Source organism: Megascapheus bottae, chromosome 22 (assembly GCF_031878675.1).
Source record: "Megascapheus bottae isolate mThoBot1 chromosome 22, mThoBot2.hap1, whole genome shotgun sequence".
NCBI lineage: Eukaryota > Metazoa > Chordata > Mammalia > Rodentia > Geomyidae > Megascapheus > Megascapheus bottae.
This window is the reverse complement of record NC_143530.1, coordinates 25705883-25720421: the sequence shown is the minus strand read 5'-3', so window position 1 is coordinate 25720421 and position 14539 is coordinate 25705883. Positions and strand designations below refer to the sequence as shown.

Below are 14539 nucleotides of genomic sequence, written 5' to 3'. Positions count from 1 at the left end.
GTTGAACAGTCATGGATTGTCACAACTCTGATGAGAGAATTATAGGCATGTTATATCCATGTCCTGATTTCTGTCCTTAAGCACACGCACAGTAACCCCAGAGAGATGGGAAGGTTAACAAGAGGTTATCTTTGTGATTGTTGTTCTTAACATATTATATGAAGTTATTCTATTTTCCTATTATGATTAATCTTGTGACTACTGTATTTCACTTTGTTACCTTGTATATTGTATATATGTTTATTTGTTTATTCGAAATAGGGAAGGGAAGGGGGAAAACAAGATGATTGGGAGCAGTAGGGAGGAAAGGAGACAAAAACATGAGAAAAGGTATTACGTTTCGAGAAATAATGCACACACTATCTGACGTATGTAAATGTAACCCCTCTATACATTACTCTGAAAATAAAATACAGTAAAAAAAAGAAGTAATCAACATTATTTGGAAAGAAACACTTAAGTAGAAAGTCCCTGAATGCCCTTTCTTCTGTTTTTTATTCCCTGATATTAATTATATATTTTTTCATATTAGCAATTATGACAGTGTTTACTGACTGGTATGGTTCTTCATATGATCAGCTTTTATTATTCTTGCCCTTAGAGTCTGACCCTCCTCCAACAACTGAAGTAAAAATTAATTACTAACAATAATTATGACAGGAGGTAATGTTTCCCTGGATAAATGAATATCATTTGGACTCATTTCTTTTTAGTATGCTTTGTATATTTTTCTGTGGAAAGAGAGAATAAACAGAAATTTTATCGAGAGCCAAGTAATATTATTGTGTAAACAGTCAGAAACATCTCATATTATAGACATTTGTCTAATCCTCATTTATACGTGATAAAAAATTTGAGTCACTGGCCTTTGTTGATGGTTTTCTTACTTTGCAGTTTTTATACTAGGATGAGTATAAGCCAGTACTTTCTTTAATATTACTTTAGACATGAAATTTATATGTTCTGATTCTGCTTTACTTCTTAAATGTTACTACACTTGAATCGCAATGGAAGCCAAATTTTAATCCAAGAGTTTTAAGTGTGAGCAATATCAAATAGATATGTACCTACTATTATTCTGTGTAATAGTTCTATCATTTCTAAAATAAAGTCATTTCTTTAGTGTTACTAAGTCAATCCTACAAAAAGATGACATAACTATATATTATTTCCATGAGATTTTTATTCTTACATATCTTGAATCTGTTTAATGATAGAAAGTTTACTGTTTCTTCAGTCATATCTTAGTATTAGGGTACAGAGGTTTTCCACAAATGTAAAGGCAGAGAAGAAATGCTCATATGGTTTAGAAGAGAGCTCAATTAGCTGGTGTGGCCAGATAATTTCTTTGTCATTAACTAGCATTGATGGTATATACCAGCGTTCATGGCTTTGGAAAACAAACATGCCAGTGTTGAAGCTCTTACTCCTGAGTTCTGGAGTTATGGCAAAAGAAACAAAAGATTGAGACTCACTGTGAGCTGACTCTGTAAGTGGGAAGACCTTACTATTTATACTACTGAACAGCCATTTGATTAAGAAACTGTTGGCTGAATATCTATTATTTACTAGGCATCACATCACACAGTGCTGAAAGAAACAACATAATGATTTAAGAAAGCTCACAATTAAGTGAATTAAAACTCACAGTGAAGTATGGTAAGAGCAAACTCTCCAAAGGTGACTGAGGAACACAGAGGAAAGAGACAGCCTAAACCTCAACAGGACATGATAGTTGAAGTGCCAAACAATTGAAAAATAAAATGTGGACACAGATGTTCCTCTTCCAATGTTCATAGGAGAAGAGACCTGTTTTTGCTCAGGGGGTCTATATAGAAGTAATGGATGTTGCTCTCACATCTGTGCTACTTGTCAGAACTGTCAGGGGACATGAGAAGAAGGAGGACATGCTGGGGAGGTAGCATTATGACAGGTCAAATGAGCACCTGCCAGCAGTTTCTAGCCACTCAAGAAAACAGGGTTGTAGAAATTAGTGTTATTAGAAATCAGTGTTTTGGGAGATTTTCTATATCACAGATTTGGACGAAAATAATACTCAGGAACAAAAAAAAGTATCTGGCTTGAATTGGTGGGGGAGGATGATAATGGTATAGTAGATAATCAGAAACTGCTTTTCCTAAAAAATGTTAACTTCTCACTTTGGCGTGAATATATCCAAAGGGTAACTAAAAGCGGGATGAAAACTTCACATTTCTTTCTAAATTTTACATCTGTTTCCTTTATTCTAAGTATCACTCTCTTTCAATCACCTTGGAATTCAGGAGAGGACAAGAATAAAGTCAATACTGTAGCCTAGATGGCAATGCCTTTCTTATTGTGATGAGATAATTCTCAAGTAATGACAATAGTAACTTCAATGATAAACAAGCCCTTGCTTTGGACTGTTCAACAGTTAGGCACACTTTTCTCCTTCTCCAGTCAGGGTTGGTGAAATTCTGAACTGTGGGCCACATTAGGCCTACAGAATCATTTGGTTCGTGATGAGATATGTAACGCTTCTTATTAGCTGCCTGTAGCCATTGTCTGTATTTATAATTTGTTATAACCCCTAATGATGTTATAAATACCCAAGATGCCCGTGGTAGATAAAAAGTTTCTCACTCCATGTAAACCTAAAGTTTATATCTGTCTATCCTTGGAAGATGGACCAAAATATTACTTTTTGCCTCTACCCACAGCATATCCATTCTGCACATCTATCAAAACTATTAGTTAAGAAATGGCAGAACTATTAGTTAAGCAAAGCAAAGACAGACATGATGGAGAGAGCTGGAACCAGAAACAGGGTATTTTCAGGCTTTTTTTTTTTTTTTTTGCCAGTCCTGGGCTTGAGCTCAGGGCTTGAGCACTGTCCTTGGACTTTCTCAAGGCTAGCACTCTACCACTTGAGCCTCAGCACCACTTCTGGCTTTTTGCTATATATGTGGGGTACCAAGGAATCGAACCCGGGTCTTCGTGCATGCTAGGCAAGCACTCTACCAGTAGGCCAAACTCCCAGCTCCAGGCTTTTTCCTTTTTGTCTCATCTCTTTTTCTTTCTATCTTTTCCAACTATTTTCTTCTGTGAAACCAGTACTAGGGGTTTTATGAGCTTCATTCTCACTACTGTAGAAGAAAATGTGTTTTTCCCTCAGCTCCATTAGATTGAGAAAGACCTGAGGAAGGGCCATATCTGGGGTGCCTTGGTCAGCAAGCTACTCCCTCAATTACTGTCACTGGAGAGTGATAGTTTTTTAGGTCAGCTTAGATTAGATTCTTCATTTTAAATTAATCAAAACAGTCACATTGGCAGTCAGGCTGCTCCCATGCAAAGAAAAGGCAAAACACACATAGAATCTGTACATTAGAATCTGTACTGACCACTCCAGTTGTGGTCATATAGGAGCTAGATTGGGGAGCAAATTGTGTTTGAGAAGGGCAGTCACTGGGACTTGAGGGCAGAAGGCAAATGCTAGAATAGTTGAAGATACCCATGGGCCAATAGGTAAAGAGGAACCATTCATCAAGAGTGGCTTCCAAGAAAGTACTATCAGTCTGTGGTAAGAAGAAAGACAAGTGAGAACTATAGGTTATACACCCTCGGGTGTTTGACATACAATAGTGACTTGAGATACTCTTCCCTTAGCACTTGAGGTCACAGCATGGATACCAGTGAGGAGATACTGAAATGAAGCTTCACGAACTGTGTGAAATTTGGAAAGAAAGTCAAGGAGATAAATCTATAGGCCACATAGAGATCCAGGGGATATATTATAGTATGACAAGGAAGGAGTTAAATGCTGGGAATCTCAGCATTAACACTGAGGGTCACTGGTATGATTGTAAACAGGTAGGGTAGATTCACAGTCATGGTGGCACTAGGTAATAACTGGTATAGTAGAGTACTGTTTAGTTTAGCTTTGCGGAAGAAATAGAACCCCTCGAAGTATTACTGGATCTTCCCCTTCAGCATTCAGTGATATTACTTTTTATCTACCTTGACAAACATCCTCTCAGCTTCACACTCTTCTTCACCTTGTAGCAAAATACCATCAAGAAATTATCTATGCTCTTTGTTTCTGGGATCCTTTATTATCTTTCTTTTTTTTGTTTTGTTTTGTTTTGTACCTTCCCCTCAGTGTACTGAGGATGGAGCTCCATCCTTTTAACAAGATACATGTTAGTCAGGCTCTCTACTTCTGAGATATACACATTCTCCATTCTTTCGAACCCCCATCTCCAGTGGGTTTCTGCCTAAATTCATTGAAGATGCTCTTATCTTTAGACTGCTATATCTGTGGTCATTTCTCTGTATTCATCCTCACCTGGTATTTTCCATGCCCACTCCTGAACACAAAATTAACACTCTTTGCTGGCGCTGGTGGCTCATGCCTATAATACTAGCTGCCCATGAGGCCAAAATCAGAGGCTGACAGTACAAGGCCAGTCTGGGCAAGAAAATCCATGAGATTCTTATCTCTGATTAACCACCAGAAAACTGTAATTTGTGCTGTGGCTCAAATGGTAGAGCCCTAGCCTTGAGCTGAAAAAAATCAAGGCCCAAAGTTCCAACCTCACAACTGACCGCCCCCCCCAAAAAAATTGCACTCTTTTACCTCTGTCTAACTGTTCCTTTTTGATCTCTTTGCTACTCTTTCTTCATCTGTCTAGTCTCTAAACAAGTCATTTTTGGTGGGTTTGGTTAGTGAACTATTTTGTTTCCTTGCACACTTTCCTCTCTTGGTGGTCTCAGCTAAGTCTTCATGAATAAGTCCAAATAATGTGCTGTCCTTGGCTTCTACTCTCCTTAGAAGGCCAGGCTGAGAATTATTCTTACTTCAAATCAAGACTCACCCTTGTACCATCAGGATTTAAATATTTCATGTTCATTTGTTCCCTGACAATTGCTGTATTGAATGACTAGAAGTACTTGTAACCTCACCTCTGTAGGTGAGGTTAGATTTTATATATAAATTTGATTTGATAATGAGGGATTTGTTTATCAGGGTTTTTGATCAAGATAGGTGAGGGATTTGTCTATCAGGGTTTTTGATAAAGACAGAGGTTGTTCTCACCAGGGAAGTTTTTTCTCCTCAGGGGGAAGTAGCATTGTCTTTGATATTATTGATTAGAAAAACAGGATCTGCTATTGGTATCTAGTGAATAAAAGTAGGGTTGCACAGGGCAAGCCCAATGAAAAGAAAATATTCCATTCCCCAATGTCCATAGTGTTACAGTTGGGGAACTCTAAAACAAAGATTTGTGTGTTTGAGTTATCTGTCAGTGGAAAATGTACTCAACATTTGATGAAAATAGTAAAGTACTTTGAACATCTCTCTTCAAGCACATTTATAACAAATACTTGCCCAAAGGTGGTAGCTATCCCCTACAAATATATATTGTGAATTGTCCTCTTTCAAGACTGGGATTCCTTTAAACATGCCCAGTAGATTTTGAGTACCTGCAGATAAATAGTATTGCTCTTGGCAGGGCTTGATGAGCAAATGAGGTATGATCCCTCTGATCTCAGTAGTCGGCTTAGTCAGCCATGACCTTCTCAGTGTCTCCTCTTTCTACACCCTGTCTGTACTGAGCCATGGCCCAGGCAGTTCTCAGTGGGGTAGCCAGAGATTACCACAGGGGTGAAATGTGGGGGCCTCATAGCAGAGGTTCATGTGTGGTGCAGAGTAAATTGGAATGGTTTTTGTTCTGCAGTGAATAGTATCCAAACTGTCTTTTTACTTAATCTAACTTAAAAAGAAAAAAGATCATTTAATAAAAACTTTTGGATAAGTAGTGGGCAATGGACTAGAATTTTTGTTAGAGAACTTGTAGTTACTTTAAATACTGTAAGGATACTGATAAACTTTACATCTGTATATATCCAATGAAAATTCCCACATACTCCGACTTGCGTTGTTTCTAAGTTTCAGACAGTGTTTAGGGCTATGAGTAATGTGAATTTGTTTAGGGTGAAGAAAAAAATAAGTAATTGTGGATTTTTTCCCCTACTTTCCCTGAATCAGTATAGGGCAGCACTTGTTGCTATTTGTTGTTTTTTTTTTTTAATAAAAAACAAAACCCAGCACATACACACATACACACAAAATAAAACCTTTGTAGTATAGTGCCTTGTGATAAATACTGTGATTTAACAATTGATCAAATTGTTTACCATTAAGCATAATTTAACTTTAAACATTTTTCATATCTGAAAGTTAATTCTTGTTTCTGGCTTAATGTTGGTCATTTGAAAGCATTTGATTTATAAATTTTGTCATTTTTTTCAGCTTTTGTTTTAGAAGCAGTATTATTTTGTTGTGGCTGATGATTTTATAGGAGAAAGTCTGAATCAACAAGGCCTTGTGTGTGTGTATGCACATGTGTGTGTGCATGTGCATACACACACACATATATATACATATATATGCGTACATACATTGATGACAGGATTGTAGATATCAGAATAAAGACAGGAATTTAGAAACTTATCTGTGACTCTGTATCTGAGCCACTTCCTGATAGGTCAGTGCTGACTGGGCCTCACAGGTGTCTTTGCCATCTGTATACATAAGGAGCAAGGTCCAATGGCAGAGGTAGAACCACAAAATCAGGAAATGTCCTGGCTCAGAAATTCATAAAGTTTCTTTGCTGGGGATTTGCGGAGGGAGCCTCATTACAAATACACAAGTATTTGAGGCAGAGAAATGGTATGAAACACAGAAGGTAAAATAAATATTTTGTGTTTACAACAGTTTTATATGTGTTATATATATATATACTCATTAAATACACATTTATATACTTACTCTACATAAAATGAAACAAAAACAATCTTTTTCTGAACTTCAAAAGTGAAAATAAAAATAAATATGTGTCAAGTGTCATGATAATTCATAAGCAATGTACATGCTCAATATAAAGGTAATTTCTTAATTTCTTCACATCTGTTTTTATCTTCTTGATGTCTTAAATTCATGATGATTCTATACCAATTGTGAAATAGGGAGCTTTTGTGCCACCAGCTTGAAGTCTAATCCCATTTTTGTACTGTGATGTAGCAATGCTCATAGGCCTCTAGGGAATTCTCAGACTATTTAAGAGGGTTGTAATAAGGAAGAAGAGAAGAACACTGTTAACTTGGACTCTAGTGAAGGAGCCACAAGAAAGAACACTGGCCCTGTCAAGAGGAACTGTCATTTCCCAAATGACCTCTGACTCCAACATGAATTCTGAAGGCATTAGGAAGCAGAAATAAAAAATAATGCGTTATTTCTGTAAGTACTGGAATTGCCAAATTCACAGAACAAAATCACTAGAGGTGTAGATAGTATTATAGCAGAGGTCCAGCAAGCTCTACTTGTAGTTTTGGTCCAGTACAGCACTCAGGATGAGGATGGAGAAGAATTCAGAAAACAAATTATGTCAGAAGAAAGATTTAAAAAGCTTACTGAGAAGAAAATTTTATACATAGCAATACATACCACATTTCTAGTGCAAAGTCATAAATAGGCACATATTCTCTGAAGAAAGAGATCCAAGGAGCTATTTAGATTTACTGGAGCAATATTGGAGAGCCAAAACAGAGGAGAAACTTATTTGATCATGTATGAAATAGACAAGGAGCTTTTGTACTCCTTAAGATGATACTTATGGGAGCCAGGAGTTTGGCCTAGTGGTAGAGTGCTTGCCTTGCATGCACGAAGACCCGGGTTCAATTCCTTGGTATCACATACACAGAAAAAAGCTGGAAGCGGTGCTGAGGCTCAAGTGGTAGAGCTCTAGCCTTGAGAAAGTCCAAGGACAGTGCTCAGACCCTGAGCTCAAGCCCAGGACTGGCCAAAAAATAATAATAATAAAAAAGATGATACTTATGCAATGAAACAATGTCCTATTTGTATTTGATCATATCTCAAATATTCTAACACTTGATTCATGCATTATTAGTTGGGTGGTATCCTCAAAAAGATGTGTCCACTTTCTAATTCCTAGAACCTACAAATATTTCCCTCATGTGAATAAAAGAAAAGGGTCTTTGAATATATAATAAAGTTAGAAATCTTCACATGAAAGAGATCATTATGTATGAACAGGGTGGCCTCTTAATCTAATGACAGTTGTCAGTATAGAAAATAGAAGAGATTGGGATGAGGACACATAGAAGATCAGGTAATTGGAAGATGGAAGCAGAGGGTAGAGTGATGAGACCACAAATAATGCCAGTAACCGTACTGAAAGAGTCAAGAAAAGATTTCTTGGTTACTTGAAGTTTCAGGGCACCAGCCTTCTCAACTTTGAAACAATCAGTTGTCACTTAAAACTACCTATTTTGTGGTCATTTGTTTTGCAACCTCAGGAAATGAATATTAAAAAGATTAGCTTATATTTTCAAAAAGGATATTTATTTTTTGTCAGTTATGGGGCTTGAACTTAGGGCCCAGACTCTGTCCTTGAGCCTCTTTGTGCTGAAGGCTAGTGCTCTACCGCTTGAGCCACAACCCTACTTCCAAAAAAAATTTAAAGGATGTTATAACAATATCAAAGTTACTTTTTCTGAGTATGGAAAGACTCTGTTTATCGTCAAGATGCCATCTAGATATATGGCCTAGACATGTGGTTTATTTAACCTTAACTGGCATGTTCAGACCATATTGAGCTCTAAATCTTCCTAGTATTAGCTTCAGGGTTGTTTGCTCCTTGCCTGGTAGCTGTGCAGATAACACTAGAGTCTGTTGTGAGTAATATCCCCCATCTTCTCTGTTCTGGGAATTCTAAGGTGAGACAGATTGGCTACTATCTGTTCTTCCTTCCATGCTTCAACTAGTTGAAGAGTTATAGGACAGGCCTGCCAACCCTTGTGTAATGGCTCATGCCTGTGTCTATCTCCCAGAATTTCATGGCATATCATGAAGCAGCTACCTGTCTGGTGATGATGAGGGAGATATCTTCAATCCGCAGCTTGAAGCAAAGTGAAGGGAGTCTTCTTAGGGATCAGGATTTTGGCCCAAAGAAGGTTGATGGAAATGTCAAAGACTTACCTCTTTTGCCCTTACAAATGCTTCATTCCTCTAGCCTAATGGAATGAACTGGCATCCACTCTTTCCAAGCACCATAGGCCTGGAGCTTGCCTGTCATAACCTACAGGTCATTACCTGGGGAAAGGAATTTGGACTGTAACTGGACTTGGCTTTGACATGCTAAAATCATTTAAATTTTTTTCACAAAATATCTTTATTTCAGACTTGTTATAGACTTCTGTTTTTGATGATAGGGATGCATACTATTTATTTACTTTTATTATGTATTTATTTATTTAGTGAGTTGTGGGACTTGAACTCTGGGCCTGGGTGCTGTCCTTGAGCTGAAGAGCTCAGTGATACCCTACCCACAGCACCACTTCCAGTTTTCTGGTGATTAATCGGAGAGAAAAGAGTCTTATGAACTTTTGTGCCTGGACTGGTTTTGAACCTCCATCTTCCAGTGTCAGCTTCCTGAGTAGCTAGGATTATAAGCATAAGCCACTGGCACCCGGCTTTACTTTTCTAATGTAGCTTTTTTAATCTTTCCCCAAGCTTTGACTTACTATGATGAAATGTGAAGGAGAGAGATACAGAGAAAGATATGTACAAAAAGAGGAAGGAGAAGGAGAGGGAGAAAGGAAGACTCATTTTAAGTATGATCACAATAAAAATATCAAGAACAGTAAACATTTGTATCATAACAGTATTCTGTAGTCTTTGAAATATAGTGTTCATTTGGTCCTTACTCCTAATTATAGTCTCATTCTATAGGTAAGACAATAAAAACTTAAAACATCTGCTTAAGAAAATAGTCATAAGAAAAATAACAATTACAGGAGTAGTGACTAACAATGTGTTAGCTTTAGTTCCACGCTAAAGTCTATTTTCAGGACCTGGGGTAGCCTTTGATTCTTCCTCCCACCGGTACTCCTCAAAAATCCTGAATCTTTGTGCATCCCACCTTACCTTAAGACTTCCCTTTGTTTCTTAGAGGTTTGGCTTTTGATTTAAAGAAATAGTAACTGTTTTTAATGTAATTTATGTCTGTTGTGTTACCTGAACAGAAGTTCTGTTCTTGTCTTTATATTGCTAGCAGGATATGTTAGGAAAAGTCCATCTTAATCTTAGAACTAATAGTTAGGCCAATTCTCTTCTTTTATCTCTTTTTTATGAGTATATATTTATGTAATTATCCCTATATAACATTAACCTTTTTATGTTAATGACTTGATACTGAAAGAATAATCTGAAATGATTCAAGAAGTATTTCTTAGTGCTTCCTGTGAAAGTCCACATGCCTGCTTCTGGCAGTGACTTTATATTTAGATCTGTTCTTAAACTCTGACTTTGAAAATCAGAGAACGTAGGACTTTGAGTTGTGGCCATAAAAGAAGTAAGAAATATGAACTTTTTTCATCACTTAATTGTAATGTACTTTTAATATCATCATCATCATAATAATAATAATAATTGCCAACATTTACTGAGTACTTACTAATCAAGATAGCTGGGTTTTCTCATTTAAACATCAAACCTACCTGTTATTATCTTTATTTCACAAACAAGGGCATGATAATAGTCCTTACATCCTTTAGTGATTTATGTTCTGCCACACCATTTTATCTATATTTTATCTATCCTGTTGTTTGGCATAGCAAATATTAATATGCAAGTAGCTGACAACTGAGATGAATGTCAGAGCTCTTAAATGGTTTGTGTGAAGAAAATTACTAACAGAACTGGTCTTCTGGGATAACTTTTCTCAAGCTTCTTCCTAGTCTTCTAGTCATGTAAAAGTTCTATTATCCACATGTGTTCTAATCTGCAACAACTGAGGTCAACTCATTCGAGGAGTTCATGCTGGAATCACTATGGACAGCCAGCAACAGAGAGCAAGGCTGGGTTAGGCTTGGGTACTTGTTCTTCCTGGGAAGGTACTCAAACTGTAGGATTTTTCTACTCTCACGTTCGTATCTGCAATGAACAAAAATGACTTCTAAGGTTGTAGGCCTTGTATTCTGTGATTTTATATAATCTTAAAATATCAAACTTGCATGGTAAGGGTGAACATGAGAGTTTTTAAAAATCATTTGAAATATTAAAATATAATGTGTTTTGTGCCCTTTTTTGCCATACAGGGGTTTGAACTAAGGACATGGTACCCATTTGGTTTTCTTAGCCTTCTAGCACTCTACCACTTGGACCATGCCTACAGCCCTGATTTTTCCTATTTTCAAGATATTGTCTCATGTACTTTCCAAGCCAAGCTAGTTTTGAACCTAGTGTTCCAGAGCTCAACCTTCTGAGGAGCTAGGATTACAGGCATAAACCAACAGTGTCCAGTGTAAAATAATGTTCAATATCAATATTTGTATAAAATTAAAGAGTTCAGATTAATTTTCAGTAACATCAGGTTCAATGAAGTATTTAAGAACAAATTTAACAAAAGAAGTACCAAATTTTTCTTAGAAAGTTTGTGGGGTTTTTTTTGTTTTTTATAATTTGAACTCAAGGTCTCACACTTGTTTGGAAACTGCTCAAACATTTGAACCATAACTCCACTCCACCCCTTTGCCTTTATTATTTTTTTAAAGAGTTTCATGATTATTTTTGCCAAGGGCCAACTTCCAGTCTGTGATCCTTTTGCCACCTATGTAGCTGGGATTACAGATATGTACCACAGATGCCTAACTTGTTTAGTAAGAAGGGATATTGCTAACTTTTGCCTCTGTTGGTCTTGCATCTTAATCCTACCTATTCTCACTATGTAGCTGGTATTATAGACAAGCACCACAAACGCCCCAACTTTTTTACTTTATTTTTTTTCATATATTTTTTATTGTAATTAGTAGAAGGGTTACATTATATTCGCCAGATAGAAGGTGCATTATTTCATCAGGTCTTGGTCCCCATTTACCTCCCCCCCCACCTCCACCCCTCAGCTTGTTTTCCCCCCTTCCCTATCCAATTTCAAATAACCAAATACAAATATATCCAATATATCAGATAACAAAGTGAGATACTGTAACAATATGAGATAACCAAGGGACAGCAAAAGAGATGAGAGATAACATAGTACATTAAGGACAACAATTACTCATTATATGGCTTTTGTTTCTATATCCTAGAGGTCCTTTCGTTTAGCGTCATACTGTATGGCCTTATGTATCTAGGTTTTCCTCTATTGCAAATCTCTGCTAGGAGAGCCCAAGGTTTCTATTGATCATGACAAATGAGGGAAACCATTGAGCCTAAGTTCCTTTGAGTCTGGCTTACTTCACTTAATATGATTTTTTTTCTAAGTCTTTCCATTTTCTAACAAATGGACGCCCCAACTTTTTTTGCTGAGATGGAGTCATAGTAACTTTTTCCCAGTCTGGCTTGAAACCATGATCTTTCCAATCTTTACTTCCATAGTAACTAGGATTATAGGTATGAGCTACCATACTTAGCTACTACTAAACATTTTTGAGAAAAATTTTTAAAGATCTAAATAAGTAGACATCCTGTGTTCCTTGAGAAGAAATCACAAAGTTGTTAGGAGGAAAATATTCTCTCCTGTAGTGCCGGGGCCAACCGGCAGCAAACCAGGGTTCGCAGATTGGGGTTCCTGAAATAGGGGACAAGGACTAGGAAGAAAAAGAAGAGAGACAGACACACCGGGTCCGGGATGTCCGCAGTCCAGGCAAAGACTGCCGAGACTGCCGCGTTTATTTTCCACTCCCCCTTCTTCCCTCCTCCTCTCCCAGGGAACCTCCAGGTGTTACATTCATATGGTAATTCTCAGGTCATTTACATAGAATAGGGCCAGAAAGCAATAAGACAATATAGCCATCATCTGATGCAAGTCAAGGTACAGTTTGATTCCACTCTGGCTCCCAACATGTCCCCCGTTTTTTATTTTAAAAGAAACACAAGTGCAATTTTTACTCTTTTCTATACCCCTAATTTATCCTGTCACATTTTCCAAAAATGACTTTGGTCCCTTGGTCCAATGGGGATTTGATGGGCGGAGATTCAACTTCCGTGACTTCTTCAAGCTGACTCAGGGGCGCAGTCTCCACGCTTGACCAGGGACCTTAAGAAGCCCAGCCTGTTTTATCAAGGGGTTGCAAGGATTAGACACCAGGAACAACAATCTACTCCAAACTAGAAATCATACTTGACATTCAACAACTGCACAAACCATCCTTGGCCACAACAGCGCAGCCTACCTAGCACCCATTTGCAAGGGCTTTTTCTTGATTGTCTGGGGAACTAAATTTCTGCAACCTTAACAATGCTTCAGTTGTCAGATCTAAACAGATTAATAGAGACACAAGCCTCAGATCCACAAACTTTTCCTGAATTTGTGGCTGGTGTCAAAAATAAAAAATAAAAATTTTACTCAATTAGGACTTTAAACTACCCGCTATCACAGAAGATTGACAAGTTCCTGCCCAGTTATGAAAGGCACGGGCATTAGTAAGGCATGCTTACAAACTATTCTATGACCTCCCGGCTCTGATTAATTTGAATGGCCAAGCACAAGTGACTCTAAGATCTGACACCATCTCCGCCATCCAAGCAGAGGCTTTCCTGTCCCAGTAGTGTCTCTCCACACAGGGATAAACATCCCATTGGCATTTCACTTTGTTGATTGCTGGATTTGAACTCAGGGTCTGGGCGCTGTCTCTCAGCTCTCCAGCTCAAGGCTAGCACCCTGCCACTGTGAGTCCTGAGCTTGGTGCTTGAGTGCTTCCCCCCAGCTTTTCAGCTCAGAGCTAGCACTCTGCCACTTCGAGCTCCAAAGCAACTCTGTCCCAGCATCCTGCTGGCAGATTAGACACCACAGTCTCTAATTCCACCTCTTGGGCGGAGGAAAAACCCGTAACCCAAGATTGAGTTTTCCCATTAATGGTCAAAGCAGCCTTTCCATTAGAGGATCCATCTGTAAATACCAAAGCAGCAGAAGATAAAGGCGAGGCCTGTACTATGGAAGGAAATAGAAACGTATGACACGCAGCAAATTGGAGAAGTTTGTTAGACGGGTAGTGATGCAAAATTTTCCCCGTATAATTGGCCCAAGCAATGGCCCAAGAATCGCAATGGGCGAATAGCCAATCTTGTTGTTGTAGATTATATGGGACACAGATAAAATGAGGTTCCTGACCTAAATATTTACGGGAATCCACTCAGCACATATGTATCAGATTAGCTACCAATTCGTAGTAGGGGGTCAGCACTTTGCCGGGTGTTGATGGTAGATAAAGCCATAAAAGTGGGCCATCCTGCCACAATACAGCAGTTGGGGAGTGAGAAGTAGCTAAAATATAAACTCCCCATGGTTTAGAATAGTCACAATAGGTCACTTGTTGCTGGGAAATTGCCTTTTCTACAATTTGGATGGCCCTCCTGGCGTCAGGATTTAATTCACGCAAGGATGTAGGGTTGGTATCTCCTTTTAAGAGATCAAAAAGGGGTTTTAACTCTCCTGTGGAGAGCTTTAGATAAGGCCGAAGCCAATTTATATCTCCTAAG

The 14539-nt window shown here is 38.0% G+C and overlaps 1 protein-coding gene across 1 annotated transcript in view; it reads left to right on the top strand.

Moving 5' to 3' along the window:
* Window positions 1-14539, top strand: part of Gmds (GDP-mannose 4,6-dehydratase) — a 550906-nt gene that overhangs the window by 229892 nt on the left and 306475 nt on the right. The gene's annotated exons all lie outside the window — the stretch shown is intronic.